This window comes from Mobula birostris, chromosome 30, assembly GCF_030028105.1.
Source record: "Mobula birostris isolate sMobBir1 chromosome 30, sMobBir1.hap1, whole genome shotgun sequence".
Taxonomy (NCBI): Eukaryota; Metazoa; Chordata; class Chondrichthyes; order Myliobatiformes; family Myliobatidae; genus Mobula; species Mobula birostris.
In genome coordinates, this window is record NC_092399.1 from 32,059,667 (window position 1) to 32,077,905 (window position 18,239).

General features: G+C 42.5%; 1 protein-coding gene across 3 annotated transcripts in view; it reads right to left on the reverse strand.

Moving 5' to 3' along the window:
* The window catches only part of map7d1a (MAP7 domain containing 1a), a 252,467-nt gene that overhangs the window by 158,671 nt on the left and 75,557 nt on the right, over positions 1–18,239 (reverse strand). The gene's annotated exons all lie outside the window — the stretch shown is intronic.

The window sequence follows — 18,239 nt, forward strand, 5'->3', positions numbered from 1 at the left end:
GAAAAGCAAACTGCAGGAAGAAGTCGGTCACACGGCATCAACGTCTGAACGGATCGAGGGTCTCGACCCGAAGCGTTGGCAATTCTCCCGCCCCACAGATGCTGCTCGACTCGCAGAGTTCCTCTCGCAGTTTGTTGTTCCAGATTCCAGCATCTGCAGTCTCGCGTCTCCGAAATGCTGACCGTTTCTCTTTAAACAGATCAGCTGATTTTTATCTCTCCCAGCATTTGATATTGTTGTATGAGCATAGCTCAAGACTGTTGGATGGTGAGGCTCTTTCCCAGTGTGACAGCTGGTGAGTCACAAACAAGAGAAAATCTGCAGATGCTGGAAATCAAATCACCACACACAACTTGCTAGAGAAACTCAGCGGGCCAGGCAGCGGTTACGAAAAAAGTACGGTCAACGTTTCGGGCCGAGACCCTTCGACTGGTGTAGTACCGCGCTCGAGGGTAAATTACCCATAAAAGCACACCGTCCCAAGTCAATGTACCTGTGTCTTTGACGGTGTACCTGTCAAACCGTGGAGACAGTGATAAGGCAGGAAATGCGGTTTACATTTAGAATCTGCATCCATGCAGAGAGAACAGAGTCAACGATTGCAGCCTGTGAGCTCTGGTCGTTGACAGGCCCAAGTATCCTGTACAGGGGTGGTGAACCTATGGCACATGTGCCCAAGATGGCACACGCAAAAATTTTGCAGGCACATGCGGTGCCACCCTTACGTTCTTTAAACACCACCCCTAATAAAAATATTCATGATGATTATCTTTACTGCCAAATGAAGCAGTGAATGATTTTGTTACAGCCTGAAGGCAGTGAGATAGTAAACGGTTACAATATTACTATTTAGATATTATGTTTTTTTCCTATTGTCTTTTTTAAAAATTACTATTAATGGTTTTAGCAGGATTTCAAAGATGCTTTATTTATTTCAATCTATCTCTGTTATACTTTCATGAATAATAAAGCAATGAATGCACGTAACTAAGCAGAACTCATTTTTTCCTTTAAAAATAATTATTGTTACGAATTCATTAATCAATGATAATCTCTACTCAAAATTTATATAGCTTGTGAGAGAATTTTTAGATTGTCACTAATTTGGGCAGATGCTGTCATAAAGTTTCACCATAGAAGATGATCAGATCAAAGTTATGCTGTTTTACCTTGTTTAGATGACTAACAGGATGACGGAGTAGAGATACGTCTCTCCGAAGGAGGTATAAGGCACTCCTTCCCTCTGCTAGCCTGCAGGTTACTCTTGGACAAGGTGTAGCACCTGCTTAGCTCCCCGATCAGGGTCACATGGAGCCATGGGAGCAGGTGGTGGATGGTCATATAAGCAGCAGGTGCATACCGATAAGTCCTGGGTATGTGACCACTGATGACTGGCAGACAGTCTGTGAAGAATATTGATAATGGCTGGGATCACCTGTCTTGTAAAGACACTGCCCAGAAGAAGACGATGGCAAACGATTTCAATAGAAAAAAATTGCCAAGAACAATCATGGTCATGGAAAGACCATGATCACCCACATCATATGTCACGGCACATAATGAACAAACAAACAGGGAAAGGAAACAATCTGGACCTAGCTATGTTCAGTCTGTCTGACATGCTGTGAACAATCCACCCCAGTGTCCTTCTGATGTCCCCACCCTTGTGGGTGATCACTGCTGAGAGTGCTGCATACAGCAAAGGCCCCCAGGCAAAGGTGGGTTGGGGTTAACAATAACCCTGCATCATTATTGTAGGAACAGACGCTTCTTTCCACTGAGATCCCACCAACCATCAAACTCCCATTTCCACCAATGTTACATTTTATTCTCCCCAGATTCTGCCACTCAGCTACAAAATAGGGACAATACACAGCAGCCAATTAACTTACAAATCCCCATGTCTTTAAGATGCTGGGGGTGACCAGAGCCCGGGAGGGAACTCATGATGTTACACAGAGAATGCACAAACACCACACTGGAGGTCAGGATTGAAGCCAGGTAACTGGAGCCGTAAGGCAGTTGTTCTACCAGCTGCACCACTCTGCTGCCTAGTCTAGTTTCTCCAGGAGAAACGTATACCTGATGATAATAGACAATAGGTGCAGGAGTAGGCCATTCGGCCCTTTGAGCCAGCACCTCCATTCACTGTGATCATGGCTTATCATCCACAATCAGTATCCCATTCCTGCCTTATCCCCATAACCTTTGATTCCACTATCTTTAAGAGCTCTATCCATCTCTTTCTTGAAAGCGTCCAGAGACTTGGCCTCCACTGCCTTCTGGGGCAGAGCATTCCACATATCCACCACTCTCTGGGTGAAAAAGTTTTTCCTCAGCTCTGTTCTAAATGGCCTACCCCTTATTCTTAAACTGTGGCCTCTGGTTCTGGACTCACCCATCAGCAGGAGCATGCTTCCTGCCTCCAGCAAGTCCAATCCCTTAATAATCTTATATGTTTCAATCAGATCCCCTCGCATCCTTCTAAATTCCAGTGTATACAAGCCCAGGCGCTCCAATCTTTCAACATATGACAGTTCCGCCATCCCGGGAACTAACCTTGTGTCAAACTTCTCCTGACAACAGCAGGACAAAAGCATTCCAACCAGTTCCCATCCTGTCAGAACAGCCCCAGTCATCAGCAAGGCAATGGAACACTCACCAACAGCCTCCCTTTCACTCGGTTTGGATGCTGCCACCACCACCCAGCTCCAGGCCTCTTTGCAGCCTTAATCCAAACATTGACAAAGGTCTGAATTGCAGAAAGTGTCGTACCTGACATCAGTTCACCAAGTGCAACATGAAGACGTTCTTGTAAATTTGATTCAGTGGAAGTTAGGGGGAAATCCCCATGCAGCATAGTCATTTCTATATTGTCATCATTGTTCAGGGCTAAAGACCTCAATCCCATTGCATCATTACATGAGATCTATTAGGCCCAAATAAATACCTTTAATTCCTTCACCACTGGTCTTTGTTAGTTGTTCCTAAATGACATTTCCTTTAACTCTTCTTACCGTCTCCGAATCAAATGAACAGCTATGGAAACTTACTTGCACCATCCTTAGAAAAGTCTATATTACAGTCCCACTCCAGCCTCCTCTTTTCTATGTAATTGCCTTTGTACTTTACTTGCATACCTAGACCGCAATTTTTCTGTATCTATATCATTCTGTGTTTGGTTATCCTTTTCCCTTTGTACTACCTCAATGTGTGGAATGATTTGTATGGATAGCACGCCAAAAAAAAAGATTTTCACTATATCTCAGTACACATGACAACATCAAACAATTAATTTAAAAAATCATGCAACTTTATCCATTCATAACTGTATTGCTATACTTGCATGGAAATCAATAATTCCATTATTTTTGTTGCCAATATCTGCCCTGCTCTCATATAGGCATTGTCCATCTTTGAACTTCCCCTTCCCTTCCTGAATATCCAACAATCGATGCATTTACATCCTTGGACTCCCTGACCTACCTACCTGACCTTTCTCCTACCTCGCTTACTGGAAGGGTGCCATTCTACTCTCTCCATTTCTCTGTCTCCTTCATATCTTTCTGATGACAAATATGTCCAGTGTCCCTGAGATGTCTTACTTTTTCCTTATGTCCATCTTCCCCTCTACCATAGCACAAGGCTCTCCTCTTTTCTCCCCACACTTCTGCTCACACCTGCTTTCCTTCCAGCCACAGCAAGGGTGGGACTCTCATCCTCACTTTCCACCTCATCATGTTTGGTGGATCATCCTGCGTAATTTCCACCTCTTTACACCGATTCCCTTTTCTTTCCCTTTCAAAATTCTGAGGGGCTGTTCTCTTTGAGAATTCCTGATTTGTTCTTGCATCTCCACCAACCAATTCCCTTCTCAAGGTACATTCTCAATCCAATCAGGAGAAGCAACACCTGTCCTTTTACCTCCTCCCGTCCCATCTCCAGGGACCCAAGTAAACAATACTCCTGTTCTCCATCTTATTATAGACATTTCATTTGTTCACCCGTCCCATTCCACAGTTCAAAGCACACTTATTTTCTCATTGCTCCCTTTCTGATTGGCCATTGCTCTGTAACATTAACTCTGTTTCTGCCTCACCTATTGAGTATTTCTGATGCTTTCTGTTTTTATTCCTTCCACCCACCTCAGGTTTAGCTCCATATATTTCCTGTATGTCAATTCAACATATAGTAAGACACAATGCTCCAGATTAGGATAATGTGGCAGCATCCTGTACTATTCCAGATGTCTATAAACTATAATGCCATGTACTTTCATCATAGTGATGACGGCGTAACATTCACATCCATTTGAAAATATAGCGCTCAATGTTCATGGGCAGTGAGACTTGCACAGCAGTCCAGCCAAACTGACAAGATGTCCTTTCATGTTTTTGCCACATGATGGCCAAGCAATGTCCAACTTCACTAAGAGAAAGTCTAACCAAACCCACCTCTCCTAACTTTACCTAGCACTCTCATTGCTGAATTCCCCACCACAGATCAGTAATCTAACTGTAATAGTCACACAAGGGCATGTCAAAGATTGGGTGTCCTTTAGACAGCAATTCACTTCTGAGTCCTACAGCTTTTCCGTCAACCATAAGGTCAGGAGTGTGCTGGAGTACTCACCATATCTGGAATAATTTAACCCATCGGCTCTCAATATCATTGGAGACAAAGTAGCCAGGTTGGCTGTTACCAATCCACGCCCATTAATACTCATTGCCTCCACACCATATCACCCTGGCTTCACTCTGTTCCATTTAGAAGATACATCTCAGCAACTCACCAAAGACCCACAGGAATAAGACCATCAAGTTCTCCTTTGCCACATGCTGCTTGATTTTAAAAAAATATATATTTGTCTACTTTTTCAATCTCAATATCCTGGAATACACATACAAAAAGAACTTTGGAAGATGTTGTGACATGAATTTGCACAAGGTTATCTTCTTTCTTACATTGGTTGTCAGGCTTTTTTTTTGTGTGTAGTTTTTCATCGATTCTATTGTATTTATTTGTTCTACTGTGAATGAATCCCAGGGTAGCATATGGTGACATACAGTATAAGTACTTTGATGATAAAATTACTTTGAACTAGATTCAAGAAAAACACATTCATTATGACCTCCTAAATGGAAATTGGTGAAATGCAAAAAAAAAACTGACTTGCCATTATTACAAAGAACCTGTGAGAATAACAAAAAAAACATCAATGGATCATGCAGTTTTCTAGATTATAATGAGATCTTACAGTGGATCAAAATGTTCCTGTTTTGTTTTGGTGTGCTAACAAAAAATGTGTTCCAGGTCGGTGTGACAGTGCAGCATATTGTCACTGATCAATGTGACTAGAATAGGACACATCTCAGACAGGTACTGATTGGGAGCTCCATCTGGAAGATGAACCCAATTGAAATGTATTTATTTGTTTGTTTGTTTCTTCATTGAGATTGTTGTTCCTGTCCACACATTGGGTGGCATCTTTGCCGTTTCTTTGGCATTTGTTTTTATGAGGCCGAGTGGCTAGCTCGACGCTCAACCCAGCTCAGATGAAAAGCGTGCAATAAACCGACCAGGTGCAAACCCTGGACCGCTCGCCTCGAAGTCCGGTCCGAATGCCACTACACCACTGGCCAGCCTTGCTCATTGAGGTACAGCACAGAAAAGGTCCTTCCAGCACCTTGGGACGTGCCACCCAGCAATTCCCTGATTTAATCCTTGCCTAATCACAGGATAACTTACAATGACCAACTAAACTTCCAGCTGGTACATCTTTGGAATGTGGAAGGAAACCGGAGTACCTGGAGGAAACCCACGCATTCACAGGTAGAGCGTACAAACTCCTTACAGGCATGAGCAGGAATTGAACCCAGTGCACTGGCGCAGTAAAGTGATGTGCTAACCACTATGCTACCATTAAATTGAGAAATGATATTCTAAGTGAGTGATAACATAGAAAACTCAGTGTTCCAAATCAGAATGATACAATGTTGCAATCTTTAAATCAGTGTATATTGAAACACAATGCTCCATATCATTGTGAAATAGTGCAGGCAAAATGTTCCAGCTCTCTGTGGGGCTACATAGCTTGAAACAATGTTGCAAATCAGAATACTATTGAGTGATGTACTAGAACATAGTTTTAATCAATGCATTATTCATTGTTCAAATTCAACCTGAGTCAACTGAATCAGGTTTGTGTGCATTAGTTATGTATTGCAGCCTTTCTGCCAGTCCTGATTCCAGGTCTCAACCCAAAATGTCAACAGTTCCTTTCATTCCTCAATGTGTCAAGTTGCTGTTTGACTCACTGAGTTCCTCCGTCCAGGCGATTGTCTATTGCTCTAGGTTCCAGCATCTGTAATCTCTTGTGTTTCTGACAATTTTCTATGTTAGTGGCAAATTGCTCCGTCTTAAGATAAACAATGAGCCAGATGCTCCAGTTCAGTGGAACATCGTACAGCAAGTCTCAGCGATCCAAGTATCATAGAATATGGAGTTGTAGAGACATACAGCTTGGAAACAGGCTCTCGACCCATGGAGTATGTGCTCAGCATAAGCACCCATCTACTCCAATCCTATATTTATCCCATTTTATTCTCCCCACACTCCCATCAATCACCTACTAGCCCCTTGCACACACTAGAATCAATTTACAATGGCCAGTGAACCTCCCAAGCAGCAAACATTTGGGATGTGGAAGCACATGGACAATACCGGAGTTCAAGATCAAACCCCAGGCGCTGGAGCTGGGAGGCAGAAGGTCTACTGGTTGTGCTGTAGGGTCACTATGTGACCTGCAGTGAAACTCTCATCTGGTCAGTGTGAAACATTGTTGCTGAACTGTGAGTGAGATGGCAATACCCTGTTCCGACCATTCGTTACACAACCTCTCGTATCACTGTGATAAGTGTTCTGTACCCAGCATTCCCCATCAAATTCCAGAAATATGTAATGTTTTGGATCAGAGTAGAGTACCATGCGGCAAAAAGATCCAGTTTGACACAATATACCAGGGATTGCAGATCAGAGTGACTGTGGAGTGTGATAAGGTTTAAATCAGTGTAACACAGTGCTCTGAGAAATGTGATCATCAGTGAGGGGTCATGTTACCACACTGTGTAATACATTATTCCTGATCAGTGTGATATAATACATTGTAACAGATTTTTTCCAGATCAGTGTACTATACAGTAGTACACTGTTGTGATTTAACTCGCAGAATGTCTAGAGCCACCTGAAACACGCTAAGACAAACATTCCAGATCAATGTGAATTTGTCCAGTGTAGCACCATGTTACAGATGTGTTTTCCATGCAGTGAGACCTAGTGTTCTTGATCAGCACACCATAAGTATAAAGGAATGTAATGCATGGCTTTGAATCAGTACTTCCAGCGTAAGGTGGCACTGGTGAAGCCCAGTGACGACTTACTGGCGGCAAACAAAACAAATAATACGACTAAATTACTAACAACAACTTTTTCTTGTAAAATTTATGGTAAACGATCTCCGCAAACAATGGAGTGGCGAGCAAAGGCTAGGTTGAGTTGGGGGTCAAAGCCAGTGGTGGTGAGGCTGAGTCAAGGGTCAAAGCATGAGGGTGTGAGGCAAAATCAAAGCAAAGTCGGGGCGAGCGGAGCAGGGCAAAGTCGAAGTGGAGGAGAGGCAGGTTCGAAGCCTGGCCACCTAAAAAAAGAGAGAGGTTTCATCAATCTGAGCACCAGACCGATTTGGAAAGGTCAGGTAGGGGCTGAATCATGGCGGCGAGATCCAGGCCCAGAGCAAATCAAAGCAACAGGGCCCAAGTCCTGGTGCGAGGAACAACCCAATGTTTGGACAGCTCAAACACCGGGCCAGTTGGATTGAAAAGGCAGAATATCAGGACAAGAGGCAAGGATCGGGCCAGTTCTGCTTGCTACTCAGTGATATTCACTCAGCTCTGCACTGAACTGAGGCTGTGGCTGTGGCCTGCTCCAGCTGCTGTGGGCTTCATGCCTATATACTCACTTCATGCCTATATACTCACTTCATGCCTGTATACTCACTTCATGCCTATATACTCACTTCATGCCTGTATACTCACTTCATGCCTAAATACTCACTTCATGCCTGTATATTTACTTCATGTCTATATACTCACTTCATGCCTATATAAGTGAAGCCGATGGGCTGGTCCTGGACTTATTTCATAATTTACTGGCATAATTCACATATTACTATTTAACTATTTATTACTATTTTTCTATTATTATTCTATTACTAGTTATTATTTCCATGACTATTACTATTTACTAATAGTAGTATTACTATTACTATTTATTATTTATGGTGCAACTGTAACAAAAACCAATTTCCCCCGGGATCAATAAAGGATGACTATGACTATGACTATACTCACTTCATGCCTCTATACTCACTTCGTGTCTATACGCTCACTTCGTGTCTATATGCTCACTTCGTGTCTATATGCTCACTTCATGCCTATACGCTCACTTCATGTCTACATACTCACCTCATGCCTCTATACTCACTTCATGCCTCTATACTCACTTCTTCTGAATGCTATTTGCTTACTTTTGTGAAGAGTAAGAATTTCAGGTTACATACTGCATGCATTCTCTGATATTAAGATGAACCTTTGAAACTTTTTAAACCCTTTTATTGTTCGCGCGGTTTGTTTTTTTCTCTGTCTCTGCATATTGGGGATCACCATAAAGCACAGCAAATTGTTACAAGTGTGCCAATCACTTTGATATAATGTTGTATGACACATTGTGATCCTGCAGCACAGGAAACAGGTGTGTAAACACTTAGTCAAAGTCATCTTCATCTACTTCTTCAAAACTTACCCCACTTCTGCAAACAAGTGATCGTTGTGATCACTGAAGAATTGCTGGGGTTGTAAAGCAAACACTGTCAGAAGTCTCCGTTATAAGTGCCTAAAGAGCAGATCTATTAATACTTGCCAACTGTTGCTCCACTGATCTGACTGCTTGTGGGAACTGAATACAAAATCCAGGCCAGCAGTGATGTGGAAGTGTGGGACTGTTGCAGATGGAGTCCCTCAGATGGGTCTAATGTAAAATTAAAATAGTAAATGCTGGAAACAGATGTTGGGTCAGGCTGCATCCGTGGAAAGAGAAACAGAGTTGATATTTGACCAGAACCATTAACTCAATTGAACTCTCTGCTGATGCTGAGTGTTTCCAGCATCTGCAGTATTGTGATTCTCACCTACTATCTCTCTGGTTAATGTACAAAGTTATGAAATCTCTTACCATCCTGACCCTCATACAACGGCACAAGTAGAGATTCTCCAAGCAAAGTTCAAAAGTTCAAAGTAAATTTATTATCGAAGTACATATATGTCACCATATACAACCCTGAGATTTGTTTTCTTGCAGGCATACTCAATAAATCCATAATCGAATAATAACCATTATAGAATCAATGAAAGATGAACCAGCTGGGCTTTCAACCAGTGTGCGAAAGACAACAAACTATTGAAAGAAAGAAAAAAAGGGAGAAAGAAAGAAAGAAGCAATAAAATATTGAGAACGTGAGATGAAGAGTCCTTGAAAGAGAGTCCATAGGTTGTGAGAACATTTCAAAGATGGGGCAAATAAAGTTATCCCCTTTGGTTCAAGAGCCTGATGGTTGAGGTGTAATAATTGTTCTTGACCCTGGTGGTGCAAGTCCTCAGGCTCCTGTATCTTGTCCTTAACGGCAGCAGTGAAAAGACAGCATGCTGTGGGTGATGAGGGTTCCCGATGATGGATGCTGCTTTCCTATGACAACACCTCGTGTAGATGTGCTCAGGAAGGCTTTACCTGGGATGGAATGGGCCATGTTCACTACTTTATACAGGATTTTCCATGCAAGGGCACTAGTGCTTCAACATACTCTCCACTGCACATCTATAGAGGTTTCTTAAAGTTTTAGATGTCATGCCGCATCTCCACAAACTCCTAAGGACGTAGAGGCACTGCCATGCTTTCTTCATAATTGCACTTGTGTGCTGGGCCCAGGAAATTCCTCTGAAATAATTACACTGAGGAATTTAAAATTGCTGACCCTCTCCAACTCTGAACCTCCAATGAGGACTGGCACATGGACCTCTGGCTCCCCCCCCCCCCCGCCAGGTCAATAGTCAGCTCCTTGGTCCTGCTGATATTGAATGAGAGGTTGCTGTTACGACACCACTCAGCCAGATTTTCAATCCCCCACCTATATGCTGATTCATCACCACCTTTGATTCAATACACAACAGTGGTGCCGTCAGCAATCTTGAATATGGCATTGGAGCTGTGCTTAGCCACAGTCATAAGTGTAAAGTGTGTAGAGTGGGGGGGAGTGGGGGGTGAGTAAAGCCTTATGGTGCACCTGTGCTGATGGAGATCGTGGAGGAGATGTAGTTGCCAATTTGAACTGACTGGGGTCTGTAAGTGAAGAATCAAGGATCCAATTGCACAAGGAGATATTGAGGCTCAGGTCTTGAAGCTTATTTATTCGTTTTGAGGAGACGATAGTATTGAATGTTTAGCTGTAGTCTATAAAGAGCACCCTGATTTATGAATCTTTACTGTCCAGATGTTCCAGGGTTGAGTGAAGAGCAAATGAGATGGCATCTGCTATGGGCCTGTTGCTCTGGTAGGCAAACTGGAGTGGATCCAAGTCATTTCTCAGGCATGAGTTGATATGTTTCATCACTAACCTCTCAAAACACTTCATCACTGTGGATGTAAGTGCTACTGGGCAATAATCATTGAGGCAGGTTATCACGTACTTCTTGGGCACTGGTATAATTAAAGCTTGCTTGAAGCAGGTGGGTACCTCAGATTGCCAAAGTGAAAAGTTAAAGATCTCAGTGAGCACTCCAGCCAGTTGATTAGCACAGGTCTCTAGTACTTGTCCAGGTACCCTGTCTGGGCTGGATGCTTTTTGAGGGTTCACCTTCCTGGAAGCTACTCGCACATTGGCCTCAGAGGCTGAAATCACAGGATCATCGGGGGGCTGTGGGAGATTGTGATGGTACCTCCACGTTTTTACAGTCAAACAAGTATAGAAAGCATTGAGCTCATCTGGAAGGCAAACTCTGTTGCTGCTTATGTTGCTTGACGTAACTTTATAAGGGGTGATAATATTCAAGCCCTGCCACAACTGTCGAGCATTCTTCATTGATTGAAGTTTAGTTCGGCGTTGCCACTTTGCCCATGAGATGGCTTTCCAGAGATCATACCTGGACCTCTTGTAACTTTCTTGATGACCAAACTTGAATTTGTCTGATCTGGCTCTCAGCAGATTGCGGATCTCATGGTTCATCCAGAGCTTCTGGTTGGGGAAGACGCTGAATGATTTTGTGGGGACACTCTCAGTCTACAATGTTTTTGACAAAGTCAGTGACACCAATGGTGTATTCATTCAGCACGGCAGCACCTGTGGCCATAAGATTTAGGAGCAGAATTAGGCCACCCGGCATATGAGTCTGCTCTGCCATTCCAACATGGCTGATTTATTATTCCTCTCAATCCCATTCTCCTGCCTTCTCCCCCACATCCTTTGAAGCCTTGCTAATTAAGAACTTATCAATCTCCACTTTAAATATACCTAATGACTTGGCCTTCAGAGCCGTCTGTGGCAATGAATTCCACAGATTCATCATGCTCTGACTACAGAAATTCCTCCTTATCTGTTCTAAGGGCATGTCCTAGTCTGAGGCTATGCCCTCCGGTCCTAGACTTACCCATTATAGGAAACATCCTCTCCACATCCACTCTCTCTCAGCTTGTCCATTTCAATAGATTTCAAACCAGCTTTGTTGCTGCCTTTCCTATAAGAATGACTACAGCTTAATCAGACTTTATTGGGCAGACTTTAAAAAGCCCTGAGAACATGCAGGTAAGAAATAGAGGCAGAGGCACACCATTCAGCCACTTGTTCCTGCTCCAGCATTTGGTAAGATCATTGTTGATCTTTACCTTCGTTTATTTTCCTGTGCTAACCCTATAGCCATAGCTCCACTTCATCCATTCATGCTGACTGAGCCTCCACGTCCATTTGGGGTAAAGAATTCCAAAGATTCACTAATTTCTTGGTGAGGTCATTTGTTCTCACCTCTGTCCTGAATGTGACTCCAGATTCAAGCCAGATAAAACATCAGCAGCCACACTGTCAGGTTGTCAAACATAGGAAATAAACCAGTACCACACAGGCCCTTTGACCCACAACGTTGTGTCTGTCGTTTAGCCTATTCCAAGATCAATATAACTCTTCCCTCCCACATAGACCTCTGTTTTTCTGTCACCCATGTGCCTATCTAAGAGACTCTTAAATATCTCAACTATATCTGCCTCCACCACCACTCCTGGCAGTACATTCTAAACATGCAGTGCTCTCTGTGTTTTAAAAGACATTTCTGAAATTCACCCCCATTACCTTAATTTTATGCTGCCTCGTATTAGCCATTTACGTTCTGGGAAAACGTCTCTGGCTCTTTGCCTCTAATCTTCTTGTACACCTCTATTAAGTCACCTCTCAGCCTCTTTCTCTTCAAAGAGAAAATCCTCAGCTCACTCTAACTATCCTCATTCACTTCAAACCAGCCAGCATCCTTGCAAATCTCCTCTGCACTGTCTCTAAAGCTTTCACAGTGTATGAGAACACTTCACACTGTCAGGAGGATGCAGGACCTGTCTACTTCATCTCTCCTCAAAGGACAACACCCCCCAACCCTTTCCCCCTTCCCAGGGATCCAGCTGGCAAACCTTCAGTAGACTCCCCCATCACAGGCACGTCCTGTCTTAGGAAGTGATGCAGAAGGAATGAGGGGAGATCATTTAGGACCAAGATAAGAAGTTTCTTCATTCAGGGGGTAGTGAACCTTCAGATTTCTCTACTCTTGGTAGCCGTGCAGGCTCAGTTAAAACAGAGTTCATTCAAAACAGGGATGGAGATATTCCTGGAAATTAAGCTGTTGGAATGTGGAACTAAGGTTGAAGATCAGCTGTGATATTAATGAATAGCAGAGCAAGCTCGAGGTGCTGAATGGCCCCGAGGGAGGGGAGTGCGGGGGGGACACAGCACTGTAGCAGCTAGTGTAACACTTTACACTGTCAGTGCTCACCAATCAGAGTACAATTATCGCCACTGTCTGTAAGGGGTTTGTACGTTCTCCCAGTGACTACATGGATTTCCTTTGAGAGCTCCCGTTTTCTCCCACATTCCAAAGACATACGAATTAGGGTTAGTAAATTGTGGGCTTGCTATGTTGGCTCTGGAAGGATGGCAACACTTGCGGATGCCCCAGCGCATCCTCGGGCTATGTTGGTCGTTGATGCAAAACGACACTTTTCACTGTATGTTTCGACATTTCGAAGTACGTGAAACAAAGAAAGCTAATCTCTTATTCTTTAGTCCTTTCTGTTCCTATTTCCTATGTACTTGTGTTTTTGTACTGCTAAACCTGAACACATTATTCCAGGTAATGGAACACAGTTTCCATATTTCCAGAGAAGGACCAGGTCATCATGTAATTGTCGTGTGGAGAGGATGGAAGTAACTGAAATAAGTCATGCAAATACATTTGCAAAATATATAAATTCAATTGAAAATCTTTCCTTCACTGTCAGAATTCAGTGTTGCAAATGGCAGTGTGTTTGATCTAGAAAAGCTATGGCATTGTTAGAAAACAGGGCAATTCTGGCAATTTTCCAATCTTTCTGTGACACTGCTGCAAAGCATGTGCTTAAAATGTGTGCACAAGCTCACTCATCTACGAAGCTAGTACCTCTGACAATCTCCATAGCAACACCCTTTCTGCTTCTACTAAGTCAAGCAAAGGCACAAGAGGATCAATGTTGGAAGAAACAGCTGACCTCCCCATCCAGATGGTGAGTGAGCACACCTGCTTGTAGTTTACACCCTGCCTGAGCACTACTGCCTGGAGCTAGAACACAACACAAGGGTCCAGCACAGCAACAGGGACGGCTGTCAGTCTGCGTAAAAAGTTATGCTGGATGCAATTGTGGGAAATATTGAAAATCCCCTGATAAATAACAAAAAGAGACAGCCAGAAAGGAATAAACACTGTTTACTCCTTTACACAGTAAATTTCCTCTGTGCCTTGTCTGCTGCCGTAGAGGTTTCTGGTGAAATTGTCACAGCATGTTGGAAGCATTCTGAGGAAATTCTTAATCAAGATAAAAGCGACTGACAGCTCAAAATGGTCATTATTATCATTATGCACCATACACAAGAAAACCCAAAGAATTTACACAGTATTTATACTTTATAGACTTTATTGAAGTAAAGAGTAATAACAGAGATACAGCACAGAAACAGGCTATTCGGCCCATTGAGTCCATACTGATCATCAACCTATATACACTAATCCAGTATTAATCAACTTTTTTATTCTCTCCACAATCCTCCAACTTCCCCCAGATTCTACTACTCACTGACTCACTGGAGGCAAATTTAGAGAGGCTAATTAACCTTCCAGTTCCCTGAAGTATTTCACAAAGTATTCAAAGGAGGAGGGAAAATCCGAGAGCAGGCATGTTTAGAAAGGGAATGCTGATCTCAGACCCCGGGTCTGTGAGGTAGGGCTGCTCATGGTGGCATAACAGGATGACCACCAGACCACTGCAAGAGGAACGCAGAGTTCTGGAAGATTATAGACTCGAAAATGGCAACAAGAAAAGAAAATGGTGATGCCAGAGGGTGAAATTTAATACAAGGCTGTTACCAATTTTATAGAAAGTTTAAAGTAAATTTATTACCAAAGTACATATATGTCACCATATACTACCCTGAGATTCATTTCCTTGCAGACACTCACAGCAGAACAGAGAAATACAACAGAATAAATGAAAAACTACTATCAATGAAAGACTGACAAAGAAAAACAATGTGCAAAAGAAGACAAATAGTCCAAATGAAATAAATACATATATAATACTGAGAACATGAGTTGTAGAGCCCTCGAAAGTGAGTCCATAGGTTGTGGAGTTAGATCAGCATGAGGTAAGTGGTTCAAGAGTCCAATGGTGGAAGGGTTCCTGAACCTACAGTGTGAGAACTAAGGATCCTAAGCCTCCCTCCTGATGGCAGCAGCTAGAAGACAGCATGGTCTGGACGGTGGGGGTTCTTGGCTATGAATGCTGCTTTCTTGTGGCAGTTCTCCTTGTAGAGGTGCTCAATGGTGGGGAGAGCTTTGCCTGTGATGGACCGGGCTGTGTTGAATGCTGTTTAGCTGAATAATGGGAAAGATGATCACGTTGCTCGAACACTTGCAAACCCAATAACAGGTACAAATGATTTCCTTCAAATACAGTGGTTATACTTCTTGTGTCATGTAATCCTTGTAAACCCCCTTCCCATTCAAACGAATTCACTGGCCAGTCACAATCGTTGTACAAGTGACTCCGTAAGTTTGGGTGTCAATATTTCTCAAGATCTAACCTGGTCCCAACATAGCAATGCAGCTATAAAGAAGGCAAGATAGTGGCTATATTTCATTAGGAGTTTGACAAAATTTGGTTTGTCATCCAAGACACTCGAAAACTTCTACAGATGTACCATGGAGAGCATTCTGACAGGCTGCATCACCGTCTGGAATGGGGGTTGGGTGGGGTGGCAACTGCACAGGACCGAAAGAAGCTACAGAAAGTTGTAAAATTAGTTAACTCCATCATGGGTACTAGCCTCCATAGTATCCAAAACATCTTCAAGGAGCGGTGCCTCAGAAAGGCAACATCCATTATTAAGGACCCCCAGCATCCAGGACATGCCCTCTTCTCATTGTTACAGTCAGGAAAGAGGTACAGAAGCTTGAAGGCACACATTTAGCAATCAGAACCATTTATTCATTGGATAAATGTCTCTGGAATGGTACAGTCTTTCTCAATGTATCTCTGCCCCACTGGACTGTAACATAGATCAATGCAGTCATGATTGCAGGCTATTCCACAGAGCCCCCATAACTCAGCGTAGGTAACAAATGATCATCATCCAAACCACAGAGCCAACAATGGTTTTTAGGATGAATTTTCAGGATATTCAGGATACAATGCTGACAGTGCCACAGATCAGGAGCCCCATCCTTAATCCCAGTGCATTACAAGTGAGAGAACCGCCCAACCTTTCCTGATTAATATTTCAGTAATACTTGAGAAACAGTATAAATATATTGTTTGATTAAGCATTGTTTGTTTAAATAGTTCATTATGGGTTATATGTAAAAATATGTGAATGGCATACGTCATTATGTCACCACATCATAAGTGGGTGCTTCACTAAAGTAAAAAAAAATAGACTCACAACACCCAGCTCCATGTTTTTTTTGATTAGTTTTTCAAGTTACAAAACATAACAGTTGTGATGAGCAAGTTTTAAAATGAAGCAGAGACAATTACCTACCTGTTGAAGCACAGTGAGACATTCAAGTTAAAATAAAAAGAAGCACATCATGTTTTTATTTCCTTTGGAAGGGTGAAGAAAAAGACAGCCAAGTTAAGAGAAAGTAAGTAAATGGACAAAATTCATGTGTTCATAAACAGTGAAAACTGGCTGATGATAATAATAAAAAAAAAGAATAAATGGCTAGCTACATCAGAAAGATCGACATGTTCGATTGCACAGAAGTCAACTGGCTGATGTACAGTGTACTGAGCAGTATTTTAGAGTAAATGGAATGGCCAATGAGAAATGAGTGCCAGTTTTGCTGAGTATGATAGGCACAAGAGCACAGTTTGCTTAGAAGTTTAAAAGCTCCCACCAAACCAGCAGAAATGAGCTTTGCTGATATCATTCACTCTGAACATTACTGGAGTCACACGAGGACACAGTTGAACAATCTATGTTTTCACCACAATCCAGCAACTTGAAGCTTTTATTGACACCAGACATTTATTACAGAATTTTTAAGTTCAGATTCAAATCTTTGAACAGCCATGTTGGTTATTTGAACCTACCATTGTAATGCAGTAACATTATGTCTATAATACTTTACCTCATGGTACCTGTATTGTACTTTCTCTGTAATGTAGCACTTCACTCTGCACTCTGTAATTGTCTCACCTCACTCAATGCACTGTTGCAATCTAATCTGTATGAATAGTGTGCAAGACAAGTTTACTGATCCCCAACCACACCTTTCCCTGACCTCTGTATTTATGAGGGAGGGTGTCATTAGCCCACAATTCAGAGGAAGATCCTTGGTCATATTTCTTCCTTCCTTATGCTCAATACACACAGTACCATTGCTTGCTTGTAATTGGCTAAGACTCAGAGGGACATGTGGAGGTGAGTGGATTCCTTGGTGGCTCAGAGGAGAATAGTGACCGTGATGGTCATGGTGGTGGGGTGATGGTCCTCACCTTTACATGAATGACCCCTGCCTCGATTCCCTTGGCAGCACTGCAGCGTTGCCGTTAGTGTAACACTTTACAGTACCAACGATCATGGTTCAATCCCCACTGTAAGGAGTTTGTACGTTCTTCCCATGAACACACCCCAGATGCTCTGGTTTCCTCCCAGATTCCAAAGAAGTACCATTTAGTTAGACATGGGTGTACCACGTTGACACCAGAAGCATGGCGACACTTGTGAACTGCCCCCACCGCATCCTTGGATTATGTCGGTCGTTGATTTCACTGAATGCTTCAATGTTTCGATGTACATGTGACAAATAAAACTAATTTTTATCACCTTCTAGTCAGCTGAGTTTTACACATCTTTCGGCCTTCTAAAGCAGCACCTTGAATGGGGGAACTGAGCTGTATCGAGCAGCAAGGTTGAAGAGTGTGTACCTCGGGTTATACTGTGTTAGCTGATCTCAAACTCAATGACAATTGGATTGATGGGAATCCCACTGGATTTCAAGGAGCGCGAATGAGACTGGGTGAGGATTCTAATCCCCTGAAGAGTAACTCACCCACTGGAACAAGATGACAGTATCCTCAAGAAAGAAGAGAATGAATCAGCACCATACATTCTGTAACTTAATTGTAGAATTATCAGGACCTTATTACTGAACAATTTAGTTCTAAAGCATCTAAAATTTGAAAAAGATTTCATCAATTATCTACATTGAAGGTGTTTTTTCTGTTGCTGATACAGTGTACTTTTAGGACAGGATGAACTTGTGTACAACGTGTTCTTAATCAGCCACTTTTAATGATCCTGTCAGTATTATTGCTGTTATCCTGTTACAAGTGCTGGATGGTAAATT